The following is a 20449-nucleotide window of genomic DNA, read 5'->3' as shown; positions in this document are numbered from 1 at the left end:
TGATATAAGTATAACAATAAAATTGTAACGTCAATCAAGACTAAGAACGAAGAATAACGTCTGCGTAACAAAATTTAAAAGGATATAGTCCACAGACGAACGCCTCTCGTGGCGGGTACTAAACTATAATAAAGCCAGAACGCTATTCTTTGTTCGTCCAGACTGGACTTGCTAGCAAAAAGTACCATAGGAAATAAAACTAATAGTAATAATAATAATAATAATGGTTAAAAAGGCGTAAGGCCAGTGACTTAACCAAGAACCTAATTGACAGAGTACCAAATGGGCAAGACTAACATAAAATTCCCAGTGAGGCAAATCAAAACAACAATGGCTGCCGACGCCGCGGAAGGCTAAGCCGGTCGAAATAAAAAACACAGTACTGGGAATAGAACAACTGCCCGGTACTGCAAAAAGCTGTCAAAACAAACTATGGTACTTAACATTGGTAATGGTGAAGTAGGAGCTTTGGTCATGATGAAAATAATCCAGGAAACTTGAAAACACCGAGAGTACAAAATTCTACAACCAAGCTAGCAAGTCCAAAACAGAAGGATGTCCTAGAGGGCGCTTGCGTCGGGCGTCGGTGGCGTGGCTCAAGTGCGGTATCTAGGGCCTCTGTTACGGCCCTTCCCTTTGATGAAGGAATTATCTAAATGGAAGACAGCCTGTGAATAGTGGCTTTCACACGCCCCTGCTTTATACACGACACCCACAAGGTGCTCACGCGAGGGTAGTAACCTCTGCATTCCATGCTTTTATCTTTCTCTGGTACATTTGGAAGGTTTATATCAGAAAAGTGTAAAGAAGGACCCTTTTCACCGGGCGTCACAGGTCGACCCAGAAAAGTCATTAATGGAATGGAGAGCTGTATATAGCAGATGGTCACTTGCAAAGTTTAAATCAAAGCAGTGCAATATGAGTACTATAGTTAACTATGCACCAACAAATGATTCCCCTGAAGACACGAAAGATGAATACTGTAAGGAATTGCAGTGTGTAACAAATGAGATCCCAGAGAGAGATACGAAAATTGTGATTGGTGACTTCAATGTTGAAGTTGCAAGGAATAATCAAGGTATAGAGAATGTGATGGGTGTTGAGGGTCTTGGCAAAGTTGCAAATGAAAATGGGGCAGATTTTATAAGTTTTTGTTCTTTTCCAGCACAAGGACATCCACAAATATACATGGGCTTCATCATGTGGCAATTACAAAAATCAAATAGATTACATAGCCATTGATAAAGAGAGAAGGAGGACTCTGAGAAGTATAAGAAGCTATAGAGGTGCAAATATTGGTAGTGACCACTAGCTCCTCTTGCTACACTGAAATTAAAACTGAATGCACCCAACAGAAATGTAGATAAGATATCTAGGTTTGTTACAACTAGCTTCTAGAGGATGAGCAGAGAAATCTTTGTAATTGAATGTAAGAATCGATTTGCAGTCTTAGAGACTTTAGGAGACAAATAGCAAACAATTAACAAATGATACTTGGGATACTATAAAAAGGAGACAAAGATAGAAGTTGATAGTTGGAAGTTTTTGAGGAAGTAATGAAAATTGCAAGGTAGAGCATGCTAAGCATTCCATTATTGATAGTGAGGTCAAAAGAAAAGCCAGAAATGACTGGCGAGAATATTTAGACAGGAAAGCAGATGAGTCTGACAAAGCTATGGATTCAGGGAGTGGCTATGGTATAAGAATTGTACTGTACATAGAATTATTATAGAATTCTCTACGAGAGCAAAGCAGAAGAAGCATATACCCATCAAAAAGAGAGATGGAGCTGTTATAACAACAGAAGATGAAGAAAGGCAACGTTGGATTGAACACTTTAGTGGGGTCATGAATAGGAGATATAAAGGGATTAATTTGATTGATATACCTGAAGCCGAGGAATACCTTGATGTGCCCATCAATGAATTCAGTGTGTTTGAAGTCGAAGCTATCTTTTAAAAAAACTCGAAGAGATGAGATGCCTCTAGTTATGATGGAATAACTGCTGAGATAATATTGGCTGAAAATGATGTGACTCCCAGATTACTTAAAAGATTATTTTGTAGAATGTGGCTTGAAGAGGCAAAGCCTGATGAATGGGAGCTAGGAGTTTTGGTGAAAACAGCAAATAGGAGATCTGACTGATTGCAATATTTACAGAGGTATCACACTTACGTCAGCTGTCATGAAAATACTATGTTGTTTATCCTCCTTATGCATTTTGTAATGCATAGAAGAGTTGGCGATGTTGGAAAAGGATTGGACTGGATTGGTAACAGGATATTAGCTGACCTAGAGTATGCTGATGATGCTGTCCTTATTAGCAGAAAACCACAGGTCAAGATAAATAGAAGAAAGACAGAGATGAGGAGATTGGAACATGCAATGGAAGAGGAAATATCATTGGAAGGAAAAAGGTTTAATGAGGTGGAACCATTTAAATATTCAGGAACTATGATATCTACTACAGGGATTGAGATTTTGAGTTCAATGAAAGATTGAAAAAAACAAATGAGACAATGGCTAGGTTAAGTAATATCTGGAAATCAAATCGCCTGAAATTACATATAAAAGTCTGGCTATATATCAGTTTAGTGAGATCGGTGTTACTGTGTGGATATGAGTCGTGGTATAACAATGAAACAATATCCAACTGATTTTATAGATTTGAAAACAAAGCCCTCAGAAGAATATTGGGAGTTAAATGACAGGACAGGATTAGAAATGAAACTATAAGAGAGATCACTCAAGTGCCATATGTGGATGAGATCATGGTGAGGGGTAGATGGAGATGGTTTAGGCATGCTCTTCGCTCTCTCCAAGAGATTAATTCACAAAACTTTCAACCAGGCTCCACAAGGCCCTAGAAGAGTTGGAATACCCAGGCCTACATGGCTGAGGACTATGAAGCGCGAAATAGATGTTGAATGGAGAAGTATTGATTTAAAAGCTCAAGATAGAGATGAATGGCAATCTAACCGAGGTCCTTTGCGTCAATAGGCGTAGGAGGAGATGATGATGATATGTGGTTTCAAGCTATTTAACTCGAAGTGAGTCACTTTGCTTCCTTCTTCCGCTAAAAAACATTTTGTTGCTATACCAATGCAAAATAATGGATGCTCCTTATTTTTATAAATTACCACATACCATTTTCCTACAACTGAGGCTTCTTCATATGGAGGTGAAACGCTCTCCCAAAATTAATTAAATTCCTTTTGATTCGCTATCAGGACAATCCAAGTAGTTTGAATAATCAATATTAATTACCTTGGTCAATTTAGATTTTTTTATATTCACTTTAGCGTTTGCACACATTTTTCTTAGAAATCGAGAAGTATTTGGTTGCTTTGTATTTCCATTATTTGTTTTGTTTTTATTTCTCTTAATGCCTTTCTTTAAGGTTTTCCCTTTATTGTTCTTCATTTCATCTCTTTTTCTTAAATCTTCGATTGCATCCCTTTCTGTTACTATTTGAGCAAATGACTTTCTTATTCTTGTTTTGTTTTTATCATTCTTGGTTGCTTTTTCTGTAAGATTATCTTTTGTAGGTAAAAGTGTCTCTTTGATGGCTCGTTCATAATATGAGGTAAAAATAATAAGAAACTGGATATGTACAACTTAGGACGAATATTGTTTATTGGATCAGCTTTGTCTGTCATTGATATCTCTCATTATCATGCTGTTTACTCTAATGTTGCTGCATTGAACACTATATCAAAAAGGCAACACGCCAGCTGCATCTTTTCTATTGCAGTTATCAACATGGAAATCAGCAGAAAATGGAAAACATATTTTCCCTAATACCTGAAATTTTCATTTGGATTTGGGAATTATTCTAGGAACAATGTATATACAAGAAAGATTTTTTTTTTATTATTTGTAGCATTTGGGGTGACACCCCTCTCGAGGATGTCACCATGATTTGGTCGATCTTTTTGAAGGTTCCATGCCTGAGTGTCAACACCTTTGAGTGTGTCCCCAGTATTAAATAACTTTTTGAAAATCATATCATATCCCTCAAGCTAGAAAGACAAACTTTTTGTAGATGTAACTCTCAGGGTGTCACTCCCTTTTAGGGTGTCACCCTGATCAGACACTCCCCCCCCCCCATACTGTACTCCAAATGTCTTATTTTGTATGCTTATGATAACATATATATAGATTTACACATAAAAGTATATTTGCGTGCTCTAATACAAAGTTTAATTTATATATTCATAAAGTAAGGCAAAATTGGACAGTTTTCAAAGCTATGGTGAGGCAAAATTGGACAGGCAACTTTCTCACTTTTTTCTTGGCGAGGCAAAATTGGACAATCTTGGATTACGGACACAAAAATTTATGTAAGTCCATAATTTTTTTTATAGTATATTTATATTGATAGTGACCACAAATTGTCATAATTTGGAAATTGAGCGTTGCTGCTTAACGGAGATACAGACGTCCATAATTCCCTCGCTGTTCAAAATTGCCTCGGCTCTAAGATATTTTTTTTTATTGATGAGATATAGGAATTTCTAATTCTCTGATGATTATGAGACAAACTATTTTTATAGATGAGACCTCCCTCTTTTGAAAGTATGTTTGATTTTTGGTCATAAATTATTAATACAGTACAGATTTTGTACAAAGGTTTCTAAAAAGGTGTCCAAAATTGCCTCGCCTTACTATACAGTATATGTTTGTGCTTTTCTAAAATGTAAAATAGATCTGTGAAAATATCTCGGCTTAATTTTCTCTCTTTTTTTTTTTCAGACTGGATGACCCAATCAGATGCATTTGAACCTGAAATTTATAGGATTCCCATTGAGGAAAAACTATGCAAAGATGTCCCCTGTGAAAAGGCTCTCAGATCCTGACTCATAATTTTGAAGTTCCTTCAGTTGCTGAGAAAAGATTCTATGAAATTGTTCAAGATTTGTTGAATGAAATGTAAGTTTTAAATATTTAACTTAGCCGGTGAATATATAATAGCTGCTGCTCCGGCGGCTCGACAGAAAAACACAAAAACTCGCGAGCGATCGCTATGAAGGTTGCGGGTGTGCCCACCAGCGCCAACTATCGGCCAGATACCGCATATGCATGTAAACAGCTCCAATTCTTCTCTGTCGGTCTGATCGACAAGACGTACCATTACTCGCTGTTAACCTGGAGTTTTTCAACAGACTTGGTGAAGTACTTCATTTTGGTTTGAGCTTTCGCAGTGCAGGTGTTTTATCTTCAACTTAAACTCTTGAACTCTTTTTTGGACAGATTTAATTGTTGATGACTTTGGATTGTTTTTTGGACTTTCTTTGACTTTTTCAAAATGGCTGACCCTTCTCCAATTCCTAGATTTCGTAAGTGTAATGCTAGGGATTGCAATAAGCGTCTTCCAAAGGCCTTTCTCGACCCACATACTGTGTGTTCTAATTGTCGGGGTAAAACATGTCAATTAGGAGATCGGTGTGAGGAGTGCGTGGGCTTGAGTTTGACAAGTATTCTCGTAAGCTAGAGAGAGATAGGGTGAGGAGAAGTTCCTCTAGATCGTTAGAATTTTCCTCCTCCCATGCCCCTGAACCTAATCCTTCCCCTGTAGTAGTTGTGCCTGAACCCTCTACTAGCACTCAGGAACCATCAATGTGGGATATGTTACGTGCCATTCATGCTTTGGGCGAGAGAGTTGAGTCGTTAGCTACAGACCGTAATCAACTCATGGCGGACGTAAAAGAGTTAAAGTGTCAGAGTGCCACATTGGAAAATCGTGGGAAAGTGATTAGTGCGCAAAGTGTATTTAGTGTTGCGACCGAGGGTTCGTCTGTTCGTGCCTGTCGTTCGCCTAGTCCGAGACCTCTTGCAAGCTCCCAAGCCCCAGGGAGAAGTAATGTCGTAGGACCTATGGGTTCGAGAGGCCTTAATCAGCGAACAGACGTTCCCTCTATGGTTTCAGGCGTGTCTCATCAAGACCGCCCCTACCATAAGACGAGCGAGACGGTTTTCTCCTCGTCATCCGAAGGCTTTTCGCGTAAGAAACCGTGGAGCAAGGTTTCGAGGCCCTTAAAGCGAAAGTCAGTCCCTTCAGGACAGGTCCAGCGTCCTAGTTGTAGCCATTGGGACAGCTCTGACCCTGTGCAGTCATCGGAAGATTGCTCGCCGCCTAAACAGAAACGTAACACAGGCTCCGAGAGTCTTGGTTTAGGCAATGTTTTGCAGTCGCAGACGTTACCCTCGTCTCTCACCGCACCCATTCCCGTTGATCCTAAATGGGTTGTACAGCAAGACATGCAGAATAAGCTGGCCTCTCTTATGGAGGACTATTCTGCTGAAAAGGTTCACGATGATCCTCGCCGCTTAGTTGATCGAGATCCTGGCCGTCAGCCGCCCAAACGAGCCTTTGCTCGTCCTGTTGACGTTGGCGTTATAAAGTCACGTCAGTCACGTTTTGTAGAGCCTCACTCGATGCAGTCCCGTGTTGACTTTCAGCCGCATGTGGACGTTCAGCCGCTGCCGAATGCTCTTGTTGACGTTCAGGACGTTCGCCAACCAGCGAAGTTGACTTGTTTTGACGCTGAGCGTCAAGCACCGCAGTCAAGAAGTGTTTTGACTGCTCAGTCTAGGCAGTCAAGGCAGTCTCGAGTTGACGTCGAGCGTCCTCCCGCTCCTGTTGTTGTTGACAGTCAGGCTGTTAAGCAGTTACATGACATAGCGTCCTGGACTGCTACTGATGCACCGGTGCGTGTGGACTCTGCTTGTCAAGCATTGCCACCAAGGCAGGTCTCCCCTTTGCTTGTAACTCAGCAGTTATCGGACGAAGCTCCTTCAGATGAGGACGTTGCTGATCCTCATCCTGATGATAATCCTTCAGATGTAGATGAACCTAAGGCGGTTCCTCCTTCGATGGACTTTAAGAAGATCATGTTGATTTTCAAGGATCTTTTTCCCAATCACTTTGTTGCTGTTGCTCCTCGTTCGCCACCGTCTGAGTTTGCTCTAGGCTTACCTGCTACCAAGCCAGCCTTTACTAAGCTAGTGCTTTCTCGCTCTTCCAAGAGGGCTTTACGTCTTTTAGGCGACTGGTTGGATACCAGGAGGAGTTTGGGGAAGACGGCCTTTGCCTTCCCTCCTTCTAAGCTTGCTTCTAGATCGAGCGTCTGGTATGACACGGGAGAAGTTCTCGGCTTGGGAGTCCCTGCCTCTGCCCAGGGTGACTTCTCAAGCCTCGTAGACTCTCCCCGTCGCCTGGCCATGAGACGCTCGAAGATTAGTTGGTCCTCCTCGGACCTTGACCATCTGCTTAAAGGCGTATACAGGGCCTTTGAAGTGTTTAACTTTCTTGACTGGTCATTAGGAGCTTTAAGTAGGAAGATCTCGTTTGCCGACCAAGATGTTTCCTTACTGATCATGTCCTGTATGGATAAAGCCATCCGCGATGGCTCCAATGAGCTCGCCTCCACCTTTACGTCAGGAGTCTTAAAGAAGCGAGAAACCCTTTGCTCTTTCCTTTCGGCAGGAGTGACTCCCTGTCAGAGATCGGAACTGCTCTTTGCTCCCTTATCAGCGTCCTTGTTTCCGCAACAGCTGGTTAAGGATATAGCTGCGTCGCTTGTGCAGAAGGACACCCATGACCTGATGGCGTCCTCTGCTCGCAAAGGGGCTCCTTCTGCATCCTTTACTGTGAGACCCAGGATTGAGACTCCGGCATCTAGATTTATCCCACCCTTTCGTGGCAGAGCTCCCAGCAGGGGAAGCTCTCGTGCCGAGGGAAAGAGAGGTAAGAAGAGAGGAGCCAAGTCCTCCCGTGGCAGAGTCTGACTGCCCACAGCCTCAGACAGCGGTAGGTGCCAGATTGAAGAGCTTCTGGCAGGCCTGGGAGAAGAGGGGTGCAGACAAGAGTCTGTTCTGTTGCTCAGAGAGGGGTACAAAATACCGTTTGTACGCAAACCTCCTCTAGTGACAACTCCCATAGACCTCTCTCCCAGGTACCGAGAGGAGTCAAAGAGACAAGCCCTAAACCAAGAAGTGTCTCTGTTGCTAGAGAAGGGAGCGGTGGTGAAAGTCTCGGACCTTCAATCACCGGGGTTTTACAACCGTCTCTTCCTAGTCCCAAAGCATACAGGAGGTTGGAGACCGGTGCTAGACGTCAGTGCGCTCAACGTTTTTGTTACAAAAACAAAATTCACGATGGAGACCACGAAGTCCGTCTTAGCAGCGGTCAGAGAGGGAGACTGGATGGTCTCTCTCGACCTACGAGATGCGTACTTCCACATTCCTATACACCCGGATTCCCAACCGTTTCTGAGGTTTGTTTACAGGAATGTGGTATACCAGTTTCGAGCCCTGTGCTTTGGCCTCAGTCCTGCTCCTCTCGTGTTTACGAGGCTCATGAGGAATGTGGCAAAATTCCTCCATCTATCGGGAATCCGAGCCTCCCTGTACTTGGACGACTGGCTTCTCAGAGCATCGTCCAGTCATCACTGTCTGCAGGATCTACATTGGACGTTGGGTCTGGCCAAGGAATTGGGACTTTTGGTCAACCTAGAAAAGTCCCAACTGATCCCATCCCAGACTATTCTATATTTGGGGATGGAGATTCGCAGTCCAGTTTTTCGGGCTTTTCCGTCTGCCACCCGAATAGAACAAGCCCTGCTCAAAGTCCAACTAATGCTGAAAAGAGAACTTTGTTCAGTCAGGATTTGGATGAGTCTCGTAGGGACTCTCTCATCCCTGGAGCAGTTTGTCTCGCTAGGGAGACTACACCTTCGGCCTCTCCAGTTCCATCTAGCCTCTCACTGGAACAAGGACAAGACGTTAGAGACGGTATCAATCCCGGTCTCCGAACCAGTAAAGGCATGCCTAAGATGGTGGGACAACAATATCAGTCTGAGAGAGGGACTATCCCTAGCAGTCAAGAACCCAAACCACGTGTTGTTCTCAGACGCGTCGGATTTGGGTTGGGGTGTGACCCTGGACGGTCGGGAATGCTCGGGTCTGTGGACCTCAAGTCAGAAGAGCATGCACATCAACGGCAAGGAGCTGTTAGCAGTCCACTTGGCCTTGATGAAATTCGAAAGCCTTCTTCGAAACAAAGTGGTAGAGGTCAACTCAGACAACACCACAGCTTTGGCACACACTCCCTCACGCTGTACGATATCGCAAGGGACCTTCTCATTTGGTCAAGAAATCGAGGCATCTCCCTGTTGACGAGATTTATCCAGGGGGACTTGAACGTCTTGGCAGACTGTCTCAGTCGGAGGGGTCAGGTGATACCCACGGAATGGACCCTCCACAAGGACGTGTGCAAGAGTCTTTGGGCTACTTGGGGTCAACCCACCATAGACCTCTTTGCCACCTCGTTGACCAAGAGGTTACCAATCTATTGCTCACCAGTCCCAGATCCAGAAGCAATCCACATAGACGCGTTTCTACTGGATTGGTCTCATCTGGACTTATATGCATTCCCACCATTCAAGATAGTCAACAAGGTACTGCAGAAGTTCGCCTCTCACGAAGGGACAAAGTTGACGTTGGTTGCTCCCCTCTGGCCCGCGAGAGAGTGGTTCACCGAGGTACTTCAATGGCTGGTAGACATTCCAAGAAGTCTTCCTCTAAGGGTAGACCTATTACGTCAGCCCCACGTAAAGAATGTTCATCAAAGCCTCCCCGCGCTTCGTCTGACTGCCTTCAGACTATCGAGAGACTCTCAAGAGCTCGAGGCTTTTCGAAGGAGGCAGCCAGTGCGATTGCGAGAGCTAGGAGAGCTTCTACCATCAGAGTATACCAGTCGAAGTGGGAAGTCTTTCGAGACTGGTGCAAGTCAGCATCTGTGTCCTCTTCCAGTACCTCTGTAGCCCAAATCGCAGATTTTCTTTTACATCTGAGAAATGTTCGCTCCCTCTCAGCTCCCACGATTAAGGGCTACAGGAGCATGTTGGCTTCGGTCTTTCGTCATAGAGGCTTAGATCTTTCCAACAATAAAGATCTCCAAGATCTCCTTAAGTCTTTCGAGCCCTCTAAGGAACGTCGTTTGGCAACTCCTGGGTGGAACTTAGACGTGGTCCTAAGGTTCCTCATGTCAGACAGGTTTGAGCCATTACATTCAGCCTCCCTGAAGGATCTCACCCTCAAGACACTTTTCCTAGTGTGCTTGGCTTCGGCTAAAAGGGTCAGTGAACTTCATGCCTTCAGTAAGAACATCGGCTTTTCTACAGAAAAAGCCACATGTTCACTTCAACTTGGTTTCCTGGCCAAAAATGAACTGCTTTCTCGTCCTTGGCCTAAGTTCTTTGATATACCTTGCCTATCAGAGATCGTAGGCAACGAACTTGAAAGAGTGCTGTGTCCAGTTAGAGCTCTTAAGCTCTACTTAGCTCGTACTAAGTCCTTACGAGGTGGATCTGAGGCATTATGGGGCTCAGTTAAGAAACCATCATTGCCTATGTCAAAGAATGCTTTGTCATATTTTATCAGATTTTTAATACGAGAGGCTCATTCTCACTTGAATGAAAAAGACCGATGCTTGCTTAAGGTTAAGACGCACGAAGTAAGAGCTATAGCAACTTCCGTGGCCTTTAAGCAAAATAGATATCTGCAAAGTATTATGGACGCGACCTTTTGGAGAAGCAAGTCGGTATTCGCTTCATTTTACTTAAAAGATGTCCAGACTCTTTACGAGGACTGCTACACACTGGGTCCATTCGTTGCAGCGAGTGCAGTAGTGAGTGAGGGTTCTACCACTACATTACCCTAATTCCAATATCCTTTTAATCTGTCTCTTGAAATGTTTTTAATCTTGTTTTTGGGTTGTACGGAAGGCTAAGAAGCCTTTCGCATCCTGGTTGATTTGGCGGGTGGTCAAATGTCATATCTTGAGAGCGCCCAGATTAGGGGTTTGATGAGGTCCTGTTGTATGGGTTGCAGCCCTTGATACTTCAGCTCCTGGAAGTCTTTCAGCATCCTAAGAGGATCGCTTGGCTTCGTGAGGAAGACAGACTAACAAGGCAGAGTAATCGTCTAAGTCAACTTCCTTACCAGGTACCTATATATATTTGGGTTTTGTTATGATATAACTGTCAAAAACTCTAAGCATATACGCTGTAAACTTAATTAACTCTGGTCTCTACCCACCTCCATGGGTGTGAATCAGCTATTGTATATTCACCGGCTAAGTTAAATATTTAAAAATGATATTTTAATTATAAAATAAATTTTTGAATATACTTACCCGGTGAATATATAAATTAAAGGCCCCCCTTCCTCCCCGATAGAGACCCAGCGGGATGAGAAGAATTGGAGCTGTTTACATGCATATGCGGTATCTGGCCGATAGTTGGCACTGGTGGGCACACCCGCAACCTTCATAGCGATCGCTTGCGAGTTTTTGTGTTTTTCTGTCGAGCCGCCGGAGCAGCAGCTATTATATATTCACCGGGTAAGTATATTCAAAAATTTATTTTATAATTAAAATATCATTTTATGTAAATTGCTTGAAATCTTAAGGAGGATTTAACTATTAATATAATATTAAACTAGATATGGGAATATGGTGATTTTAAATATAAAACTTACCCGCTGGTTATATAAAAGAGATCTGAAGTCCCTGACGCCAGGGCAGAAAATTCAAATCTCGCGCTATCGAAGATACGCCAGGTGTACCAACCGCACCCTAGCGGTAGAACAGGTGGAACTACACACCAACTCCAGTTCTTCTCTCTGCCGTCATAGCTGACTGACATACAGAAGTTCGCTCTCGTGTTTTTACTCTCTTGGGAAGTTGTTTGGTGATGTACAACGTTCTTTTTTGAGTTTAAGCTATCGTTGATTAATTTTCCTTGGTTCTTATCTTGAAATCTTTTTGTTTGAGATTTTCTTTATTGTTTTTTCCCTTACTTTTTGCTTGTCGGTCTCTCACGTTAACTTTAAAATGGCCGACTCCTCCCCTGCTCAGCGTAGGTGTGTTAGTGAGGGTTGTCGTACACGACTTCCTAATGGATCTATTGATCCTCATTCTATTTGTGTAAAATGTAGGGGTAAATTTTGTTCATTAGATGATAGGTGTAATGAGTGTCTTTCCTTAACTAATGATGATTTTGGTACTTACGATCGTTATGTTAGGAGATTAGAGAGAGATAGACTTAGGCGTAGTTCTTCCCGATCTGTGGATAGAACCTTACCTAATTTACCTGTTCCTAATCCTGTTCCTTCCCCTGTGGTGGTAGATCAGGAACCTACTATGAAGGACATGTTTACTGCTATTTTGTCTCTTGGTGAGAAAGTTGAGTCCTTAGCAGCCGATAGAAATACTATCTTTTCAGAGTTAAAGGTATTGAAAACCGTGATCCTATCGGAACTGTGGAAAGTGTTTCAGTGTCTGATGGGGTACCGAAGAATCGTGACTCTCTCGGTGTTGTGACAAGTGTTGATAATGTGGTTAGTGTTGCGGAAGGTGCGTCGACTCGAGTGTCTGATGTGGTACCGAAGAATCGTGACTCTCTCGGTGTTGTGACAAGTGTTGATAATGTGTTTAGTGTTGCGGAGGGTGCGTCGGCACGATCTTGTCGTTCACCTAGCCTTAGACCTCTTTCGAGCTCTCGAACCCATGGGAGAAGTAATGTCGAACGGCTTAAGGGAACGAGAAGCATCATCAATCGTGCAGACGTCCCCTCGAACGTTCCTGTTGCCGTAGCTCAGGTCGTTCACCCTCATCGTAGGAAAGGGGAGGTTCATACGTTATCCCCGTCTTCCGATGAAGGGTCGGGGAGTGAGATCTGGCGGCGAGCGTCGAGACCGCTTAAACGCTCCCATGTTGATTCACAGCGTCGGGAATCGCCTGTGCGGCCAGGATGTAGTTCGTGGGGTTCACCGGAACGTTTCCGTTCTCCCAGCGCTTGCACTCCGGCCAAACGTTCGGATCACCGTGTTCGTGCGGATATGATTCCTTCCGATTCGGACCTTGTAACTATTCATGCACCTCCTCTTCCATCGGATTGGCTTTCTTCCCCTGAAATGCGTGGTGACATTAGTGCGAATCTTCCTTCTAGGAGTTCTGTTGATCCGAAATGGACTGCGCTTTTGTCTATGAAGGAACAACTCTCGTCGTTGATGGATTCTTATCAACCAGGTGTTGGCGTTGTGTCTGGGCGTTCGATGTCAGACCAGTTATCGCACAAACGTTCGATGGTATATGGCCTTGACGAGTTATCACTTAGGCGGTCTCCCATTCACAGTGTTCAACGCCAGGTTGATTTTGATGAGTCGCGTCAGAGAGTTTTGGTTGACCAGTTTGCGTTTTCTGGTCGCGGGGAAGAGCGTCGGCGTCGACAAGTGGACGAGACGCGGCAACAATTTGAAGTAGTGGATCGTCCGCGGCAACAACTTTTGGACGCGGCGCGTCAAAACATTGGTTTACAGCGGCGACATCCTGACTCCTTTGATCGCTCGCAGCAACAGTCCTCGGACTTTACGCGACCTCGCGGCGATCTTCAACAGTTACCTTCTGATTTCAAGCGTTCTTCTGTTCAACAACAGTTGAATTCTAAGCGGTCTAAGCAGTTGTTGGTTGAGGATGATCGTCTACATGTCCGTGTTTCGCATCAATCTACTTCTACTTCTCCCCACCAAATTGACTCAGATGTTGGCCTTGACAGGCAGTCCCATCCAGACGTTGTTCCTTCGGTTCAGGCTGCAGCTGTTGCTGCACTGCCAGAAGACGAACCAGAGGAAAAGTCGGATGAGGATAATCCTATTGAGGAAGTCTCTGAGAATGAGGAGGAGAAGCATTATCAGCATGCTGTGGACCTTCGCAAGTTTATGCTTATTTTGACTGGAATTTTCCCGGATTCTTTTACCCCTGTGGCCCCTCGTTCTCCGCCTTCTGAATTCATCTTAGGTAAAGCTACTAAGGTTCCAGTTTACACCAAGATGGTTCTTTCTCGATCTTCTAAGCGGGCCTTGAAGTTAATGGGCTCTTGGTTGGACTCCAAGAAAGCTTTTGGCAAGACGGCCTTTGCCTTTCCTCCCGCTAGGTTAGCCTCTAAATCTAGTGTGTGGTATGAGACTGGTGAAGTGTTGGGCTTGAGTTTTCCTTCTTCTGCACAAGGGGATTTTTCAAGTTTGGTAGATGCTTCTCGTCGTCTTGCCTTAAGGAAGACGAAGATTTGGTGGTCCATTCCAGAGTTCGACCATTTGCTTAAAGGTCTTTTCAGGGCCTTCGAAGTTTTTAATTTTTTGGACTGGGCTTTGGGGGCTTTGAGTAAGAGGGTCTCTGATATGACGGAAACGGACACTAGTGGTTTGGTTCATTTGATGTCCTGCTTGGACAAAGGTGTGAGAGATGGCTCCAACGAACTTGCTGCCTTGTTTACAGCTGGAATTCTCAAGAAAAGGGCCACGATGTGCTCCTTCCTCTCCGCAGGAGTGTCTCCCTATCAGAAGACAGGCCTTCTTTTCGCACCTTTGTCTAATTCTTTATTTCCTCAGGAATTAGTGGGCGAGGTGGCTACTGCTCTCACTCAGAAGGCCACACATGACTTAGTTACTCATTCGACTAGGAAAGTTTTGCCTCCGTCATTCTCCTCTCGAAAACCTAAGGAATCTTCTTCTGGGTTTCGTCCTCAGTCCTTTCGTGGGAAGCCCTCTGGGAGAGGCTCTTTTAAACCAGAAGGAAGGAAACCTAGAGGCAGAGGGGGCAAGTCCGGTCGAGGTAAAGTCTGACTGCCTTCTCCTTCAGACAGCAGTGGGGGCCAGGTTGACTCACTTTTGGGAGGCTTGGGAGAGGAATGGAGCGGACCCCTGGTCCGTCCAGGTGTTAAAGGAAGGCTACAAGATCCCCTTCCTGACCAATCCTCCTTTAGTCACAGATCCAGTGGATCTTTCGCCCAAATACAGAGAGGGTCCCAAGAAACAAGCCATGCTTCTACAGATGTCTCTTTTATTAGAGAAACGAGCAATAGAGGAAGTGCAAGATGTTACGTCTCCGGGGTTTTACAACCGCCTTTTTCTAGTACCCAAGAGTTCCGGGGGGTGGAGACCGGTTCTGGACGTAAGTGTGCTCAATGGTTACGTCCAAAACTCGACGTTCACCATGGAGACTCAGAAAACAGTTCTGGCAGCTGTGAGGAAGGACGATTGGATGGTCTCTTTAGATCTTCAGGATGCCTATTTCCACCTTCCGATTCATCCCAGCTGCAGACGTTATCTGAGGTTCATGGACGGAAACAAGGTCTTCCAGTTCAGGGCTCTTTGTTTCGGACTTTGCACGGCTCCTCTATTGTTCACCAAGATCATGCTGAACGTGGCAAGCATGCTGCATTCGAGGGGAATCAGGGCCTCTCTGTATCTGGACGATTGGCTGATAAGAGCCTCCTCAGCCGATTGTTGTTTGAAGGACCTCAAGATGACTTTGGATCTCTCCAGAGAACTGGGTCTCCTGGTGAGCTCGAAAAAATCACAACTCATTCCATCCCAGGAGATTCTTTATTTGGGGATGGAGATTCACAGTCGGAGTTTTCGGGCTTTTCTGTCGTCGGTGAGAATCCAAGCAGCCCTCCTAAAAGTACAAACGTTCCTGAAGAGAGATCTTTGCTCCGTCAGAGATTGGATGAGCCTTCTGGGGACTCTCTCGTCGTTAGAGAAGTTCGTGACCCTGGGGAAGTTGTTCTTGCGTCCTCTTCAGTTTCATCTCAACCGCCATTGGAAGAAAGGGGACAGCCTCGACAGGGATTGCATTCCCATCTCGACTTCCATCAAGTCTCATCTTCAATGGTGGAACAACGAGCCCAGACTGAAAGAAGGCTTGTCTTTACTTCAGAGGAACCCAAACCTCGTGTTGTGTTGCGACGCCTCCAACTCGGGGTGGGGAGCCACTCTAGAGAAGCAGGAACTTTCGGGGACTTGGACGGTAGAGCAAACCTCTCTCCACATCAATCAAAAAGAGCTTTTAGCTATTCATCTGGCTCTCATCGGCTTCGAAAAGCAGATCAGGGGCAAGGTAGTCCAAGTCAATTCGGACAGCACGACAGCTCTGGCCTATATTGCGAAACAAGGCGGGACCCACTCTTGGCCTCTGTTCGAGATTGCAAGACTGCTCCTCATCTGGGCGGAGGAAAGGAAGGTGACTCTTTTGACGCGGTTCATCCAGGGAGTCAACAATGTGAGCGCAGACAGACTCAGCAGAGAGTTATGGGGTCTTTTGACTGGCCAGACAGTACTACATTGGATCCTTCTCTCTGGTTACGGTTCATTTTCCCTTTGCCTACATACACACTGAATAGTCTGGCATATTCTTTACATATTCTCCTCTATCCTCATACACCTGACAACACAGATTACCAAACAATTCTTCATCACCCAAGGGGTTACTGCACTGTACTTGTTCAGTGCCACTTTCCTCTTGGTAAGGGTAGAAGAGACTCTTTAGCTATGGTAAGCAGCTCTTCTAGGAGAAGGACACTCCAAAATCAAACCATTGTTCTCTAGTCTTGGGTAGTGCCATAGCCTCTGTACCATGGCCTTTCACTGTCTTGGGTTAGAGTTCTCTTGCTTGAGGGTACACTCGAGCACACTCTCCTATCTTATTTCTCTTCCTCTCTTTTGTTAAAGTTTTTATAGTTTATATAGGAGATATTTATTGTTGTTACTCTTCTTAGAATATTTTATTTTCCTTTTTTCCTTTCCGCACTGAGCTATTTTCCCTGTTGGAGCCCCTGGGCTTATAGCATTCTGCTTTTCCAACTAGGGTTGTAGCTTAGTAAGTAATAATAATAATAATAAAAGGTCAGGTTCTCTCCACAGAATGGATTCTGCACCCGGACATCTGCAAGAGTCTGTGGCGGTTATGGGGTCGACCTCTCGTGGATCTCTTTGCCACCGCGAAGACCAAACGACTAGAGTGTTACTGCTCTCCGGTTCCAGATCCCGAAGCTTTTCACATAGACGCTTTTCTGATGAACTGGTCACACATGGAGGTTTATGCCTTTCCTCCGTTCAAGATCCTTTACAAAGTGATTCAGAAGTTCGTTTCACACGAGGAGACCAGAATGACACTGATAGCTCCGTTCTGGCCGTCAAGGAGCTGGTTTCCAGAGGTACTGGAATGGATGGTGGATGTCCCGAGAAGCCTTCCCATGAGACCCGATCTTCTCAGACAACCTCACTTGGCCCGAAATCATCAAAACCTCCGAGCTCTACGTCTGACTGCCTTCAGACTATCGAAAAACTCGCTAGAGCTAGAGGATTTTCGAAGAAGGCAGCCAAGGCAATTGCAAGGGCAAGAAGGTCTTCAACCATCAAGGTGTATCAGTCCAAGTGGGAGTTGTTCAGGGAATGGTGTAGAACTAACGCGATTTCCTCTTCCAGTACATCGCTTTCCCAAATAGCAGATTTTTTCTTGGACCTTAAAACTAAGCATAACTTCTCGTCATCAACTATTAAAGGTTACAGGAGTATGTTGGCGACGGTTTTTCGACACAGGAACCTAGACCTTTCTGATAATAAGGATCTACGAGATTTACTTAGGTCTTTTGATACGACCAAGATGATTCAAACGGCTCCCATCGCCTGGAATTTGGATGTTGTCCTTAAATTTCTCATGAGTGACAGATTTGAGCCTTTACACTCGGCTTCATTTAAGGACTTAACCTTGAAAACCCTTTTTCTAGTTACCCTCGCCACTGCGAAAAGAGTTAGTGAAGTTCACGCTTTAAGCAAGAACATTGGTTTTCGGAATGGGAAAGCCATTTGTTCTTTGCAACTGGGGTTTCTGGCCAAGAACGAAAACCCTTCTCGACCATGGCCCAAATCCTTCGAGATTTCTAACCTTTCGGATTTGGCTGGCGATGAATTGGAAAGGGTTCTCTGTCCAGTTAGAGCTCTACGGTGTTATGTGGACAGAACTAAGAATCTGAGAGGTAACTCAGACGCTCTGTGGTGTGCAGTTCGGAAACCCTCGATGCCCATGTCCAAGAATGCCTTGTCTTTTTTCGTTAGATTGTTGATTCGAGAAGCTCATGCTCAGTGTGATGAGTCGGATCAGAGGCTCCTCAAAGTCAAGACACATGAAGTCAGAGCGGTAGCGACTTCAGTGGCCTTTAAACAGAATCGTTCTCTGCAAAGTCTGATGGATACAACATTTTGGAGAAGTAAGTCTGTTTTTGCATCCCATTATTTGAAGAATGTTCAGACTCGCTATGAGGACCTTTTTACGTTGGGTCCTTTTATAGCTGCTAATGCGATAGTAGGTGAATGATCTACCACTACGTTCCCTTTTTTCCTAATACCCCTTTTCTATCTCTTGGAACTCGTTTTTTATGGTTGTTTGTGGAGATTGGGCGTCAGTCTTCCGCAATCTTTGATTTGGCTAGGTGGTCAATTTGTTCCTTGAGTGCACCCGGAACAAGGGTATTGGTTGAGGTCCTGTCATGTTATAGGTGTTTGTACCGTTTGACAGCTCCTAGAGATTTTCAGCCCGAGTGGATTACTGGATCTCTTAAGGATAGCGGACGAAATGAGGCAGAGTATCATTGCTGTCAGCTTCCTTATCAGGTGAGAACTGCTTAAGTTTATTGTATGTAACCCTTAAGTGAATTTTCTGTATGTAGCTGTCTCTGACCCGCCACCAAGGGGTGTCAATCAGCTCTTTTATATAACCAGCGGGTAAGTTTTATATTTAAAAATGATATTTTCATAATAAAATAAATTTTTGAATATACTTACCCGCTGGTTATATAAATTTAACACCCTCCCTCCTCCCCTCTAGAGACTACCTATGGTATGGCTATGAGGCATGGAAGAACTGGAGTTGGTGTGTAGTTCCACCTGTTCTACCGCTAGGGTGCGGTTGGTACACCTGGCGTATCTTCGATAGCGCGAGATTTGAATTTTCTGCCCTGGCGTCAGGGACTTCAGATCTCTTTTATATAACCAGCGGGTAAGTATATTCAAAAATTTATTTTATTATGAAAATATCATTTTAACAACTAAGGAACTCTATTTAGAAAGAATGATGGAACTAATGATATAAAGTTGAAAATATTTATCATATTTTTATATAAGTGCCAAAATACTTTCTTTTCTTCCAACTTTTATCCATTTTGACAGCAGTACTCCTGGTTGATTTTAACTTTGTCATTTCACTTTCAGGTGTACCAGACTTCTAAGAACAGTACAAGACACCAAATTAACTTGCATTTGGATCTCATCACAGAACAAGATAATTTTCATAGAGGGAAAACTATGCAAAAATGTCCCCTGTAAAATAGTTCTCAAAATCCATCCATCACGTGTTACAATTTTGAAGTTCCTGCAAATGCTGAGGAAAGATTCTAAGAAATTTGTCAAGGTTTGTTGAATGATATTTATCTGAAAATAGTGGAATTCATAGAGTAGACTTTCTATGGATGATTTGATTATTGAAAAAATGATAAACAAGAAATGGAAAGAGGTGGATATATCAATTAAGGAACTATTTATCTAGAAGGAATGGTCAATCACTTACTGACAAATGACATAAAACTGAAAATATTTACCAAATGGTAATTTTCAATATTAATCTTACCCGATGATCATGTAGCTGTCAACTCTGTTGCCCGACAGAAAAAACCTAAGGTCGGGATACGCCAGCGATCGCTATACAGGTGGGGGTGTACAACAACAGCGCCATCTGTCGAGTAGGTACTCAGGTACTTCTTGTCAACAAGAACCAATTTTTCCTCTGTCGTGCCACCGGCAAGACCTACTTGGATACGCTGTTGTTTCTGGAGTTGTTTTCACGCTTTTGGTGATGTATTCGCTCTAGATTTTAGCTTTCGCTATTCAGGAGTTATTATCATTAGCTTATCAAGCTTTTTGATTAGTTTTGGATTAATTGTTGATGAACTTTGATAGATTTTGGATTCCCCCCTTGGCTAATTCAAGAATTCAAGATGTCTGACCATTCTCAAGTCCCTAAGTACAGGCAGTGTAGCGCTAGGGACTGTTCTAGGCGTCTTCCGAAGGCCTCTATAGATCCTCACACCGTTTGTTCCAATTGTAGGGGTAAATCCTGTCAATTGGAAGATCGATGTGAGGAATGCGCTGGGCTTTCGGAATTCGATTTTAATGAATTCCTAAAGAATGCACGTAGGCTAGAGAAGGATAGGATCAGGAGGAGTTCTTCTCGCTCGTTTGATTTTTCCTCTCCCCATGCCCCTCAACCTATTCCTTCCCCTGTAGTGGTGACTCCCGACCCTGCTACTAGTGCTCAACCCTTGATGGCGGACATGATGCGTGCCATTCAGGCTCTTGGTGACAGAGTGGAGTCATTAGCTAATGACCGGAATCAACTTTTGGCCGATGTCAAAGAGTTGAAAAAAAAAACTGCAGTGGGAAGTGTAGTGAGTGCAAGTGCGGTGAAAAGTGTCAGTGTCAGTGTTACGCATGAGGGTGCATCTGTTCGTGCCAGTCGTCCTCCCAGTCCGGGACCTCTTGCAAGCTCCCA

The 20449-nt window shown here is 44.1% G+C and overlaps 1 long non-coding RNA gene across 1 annotated transcript in view; it reads left to right on the top strand.

Annotated features, from left to right (window-relative positions):
• LOC137626656 (uncharacterized) overlaps positions 1 to 20449 on the top strand; it is an 88616-nt gene that overhangs the window by 14461 nt on the left and 53706 nt on the right. The window lies entirely within an intron of this gene.

The sequence above is a fragment of the Palaemon carinicauda genome, chromosome 34, assembly GCF_036898095.1.
Source record: "Palaemon carinicauda isolate YSFRI2023 chromosome 34, ASM3689809v2, whole genome shotgun sequence".
Classification (NCBI taxonomy): Eukaryota; Metazoa; Arthropoda; class Malacostraca; order Decapoda; family Palaemonidae; genus Palaemon; species Palaemon carinicauda.
Note: the sequence above shows the minus strand (reverse complement) of the source record. Positions and strands in the feature narration are given on the sequence as shown.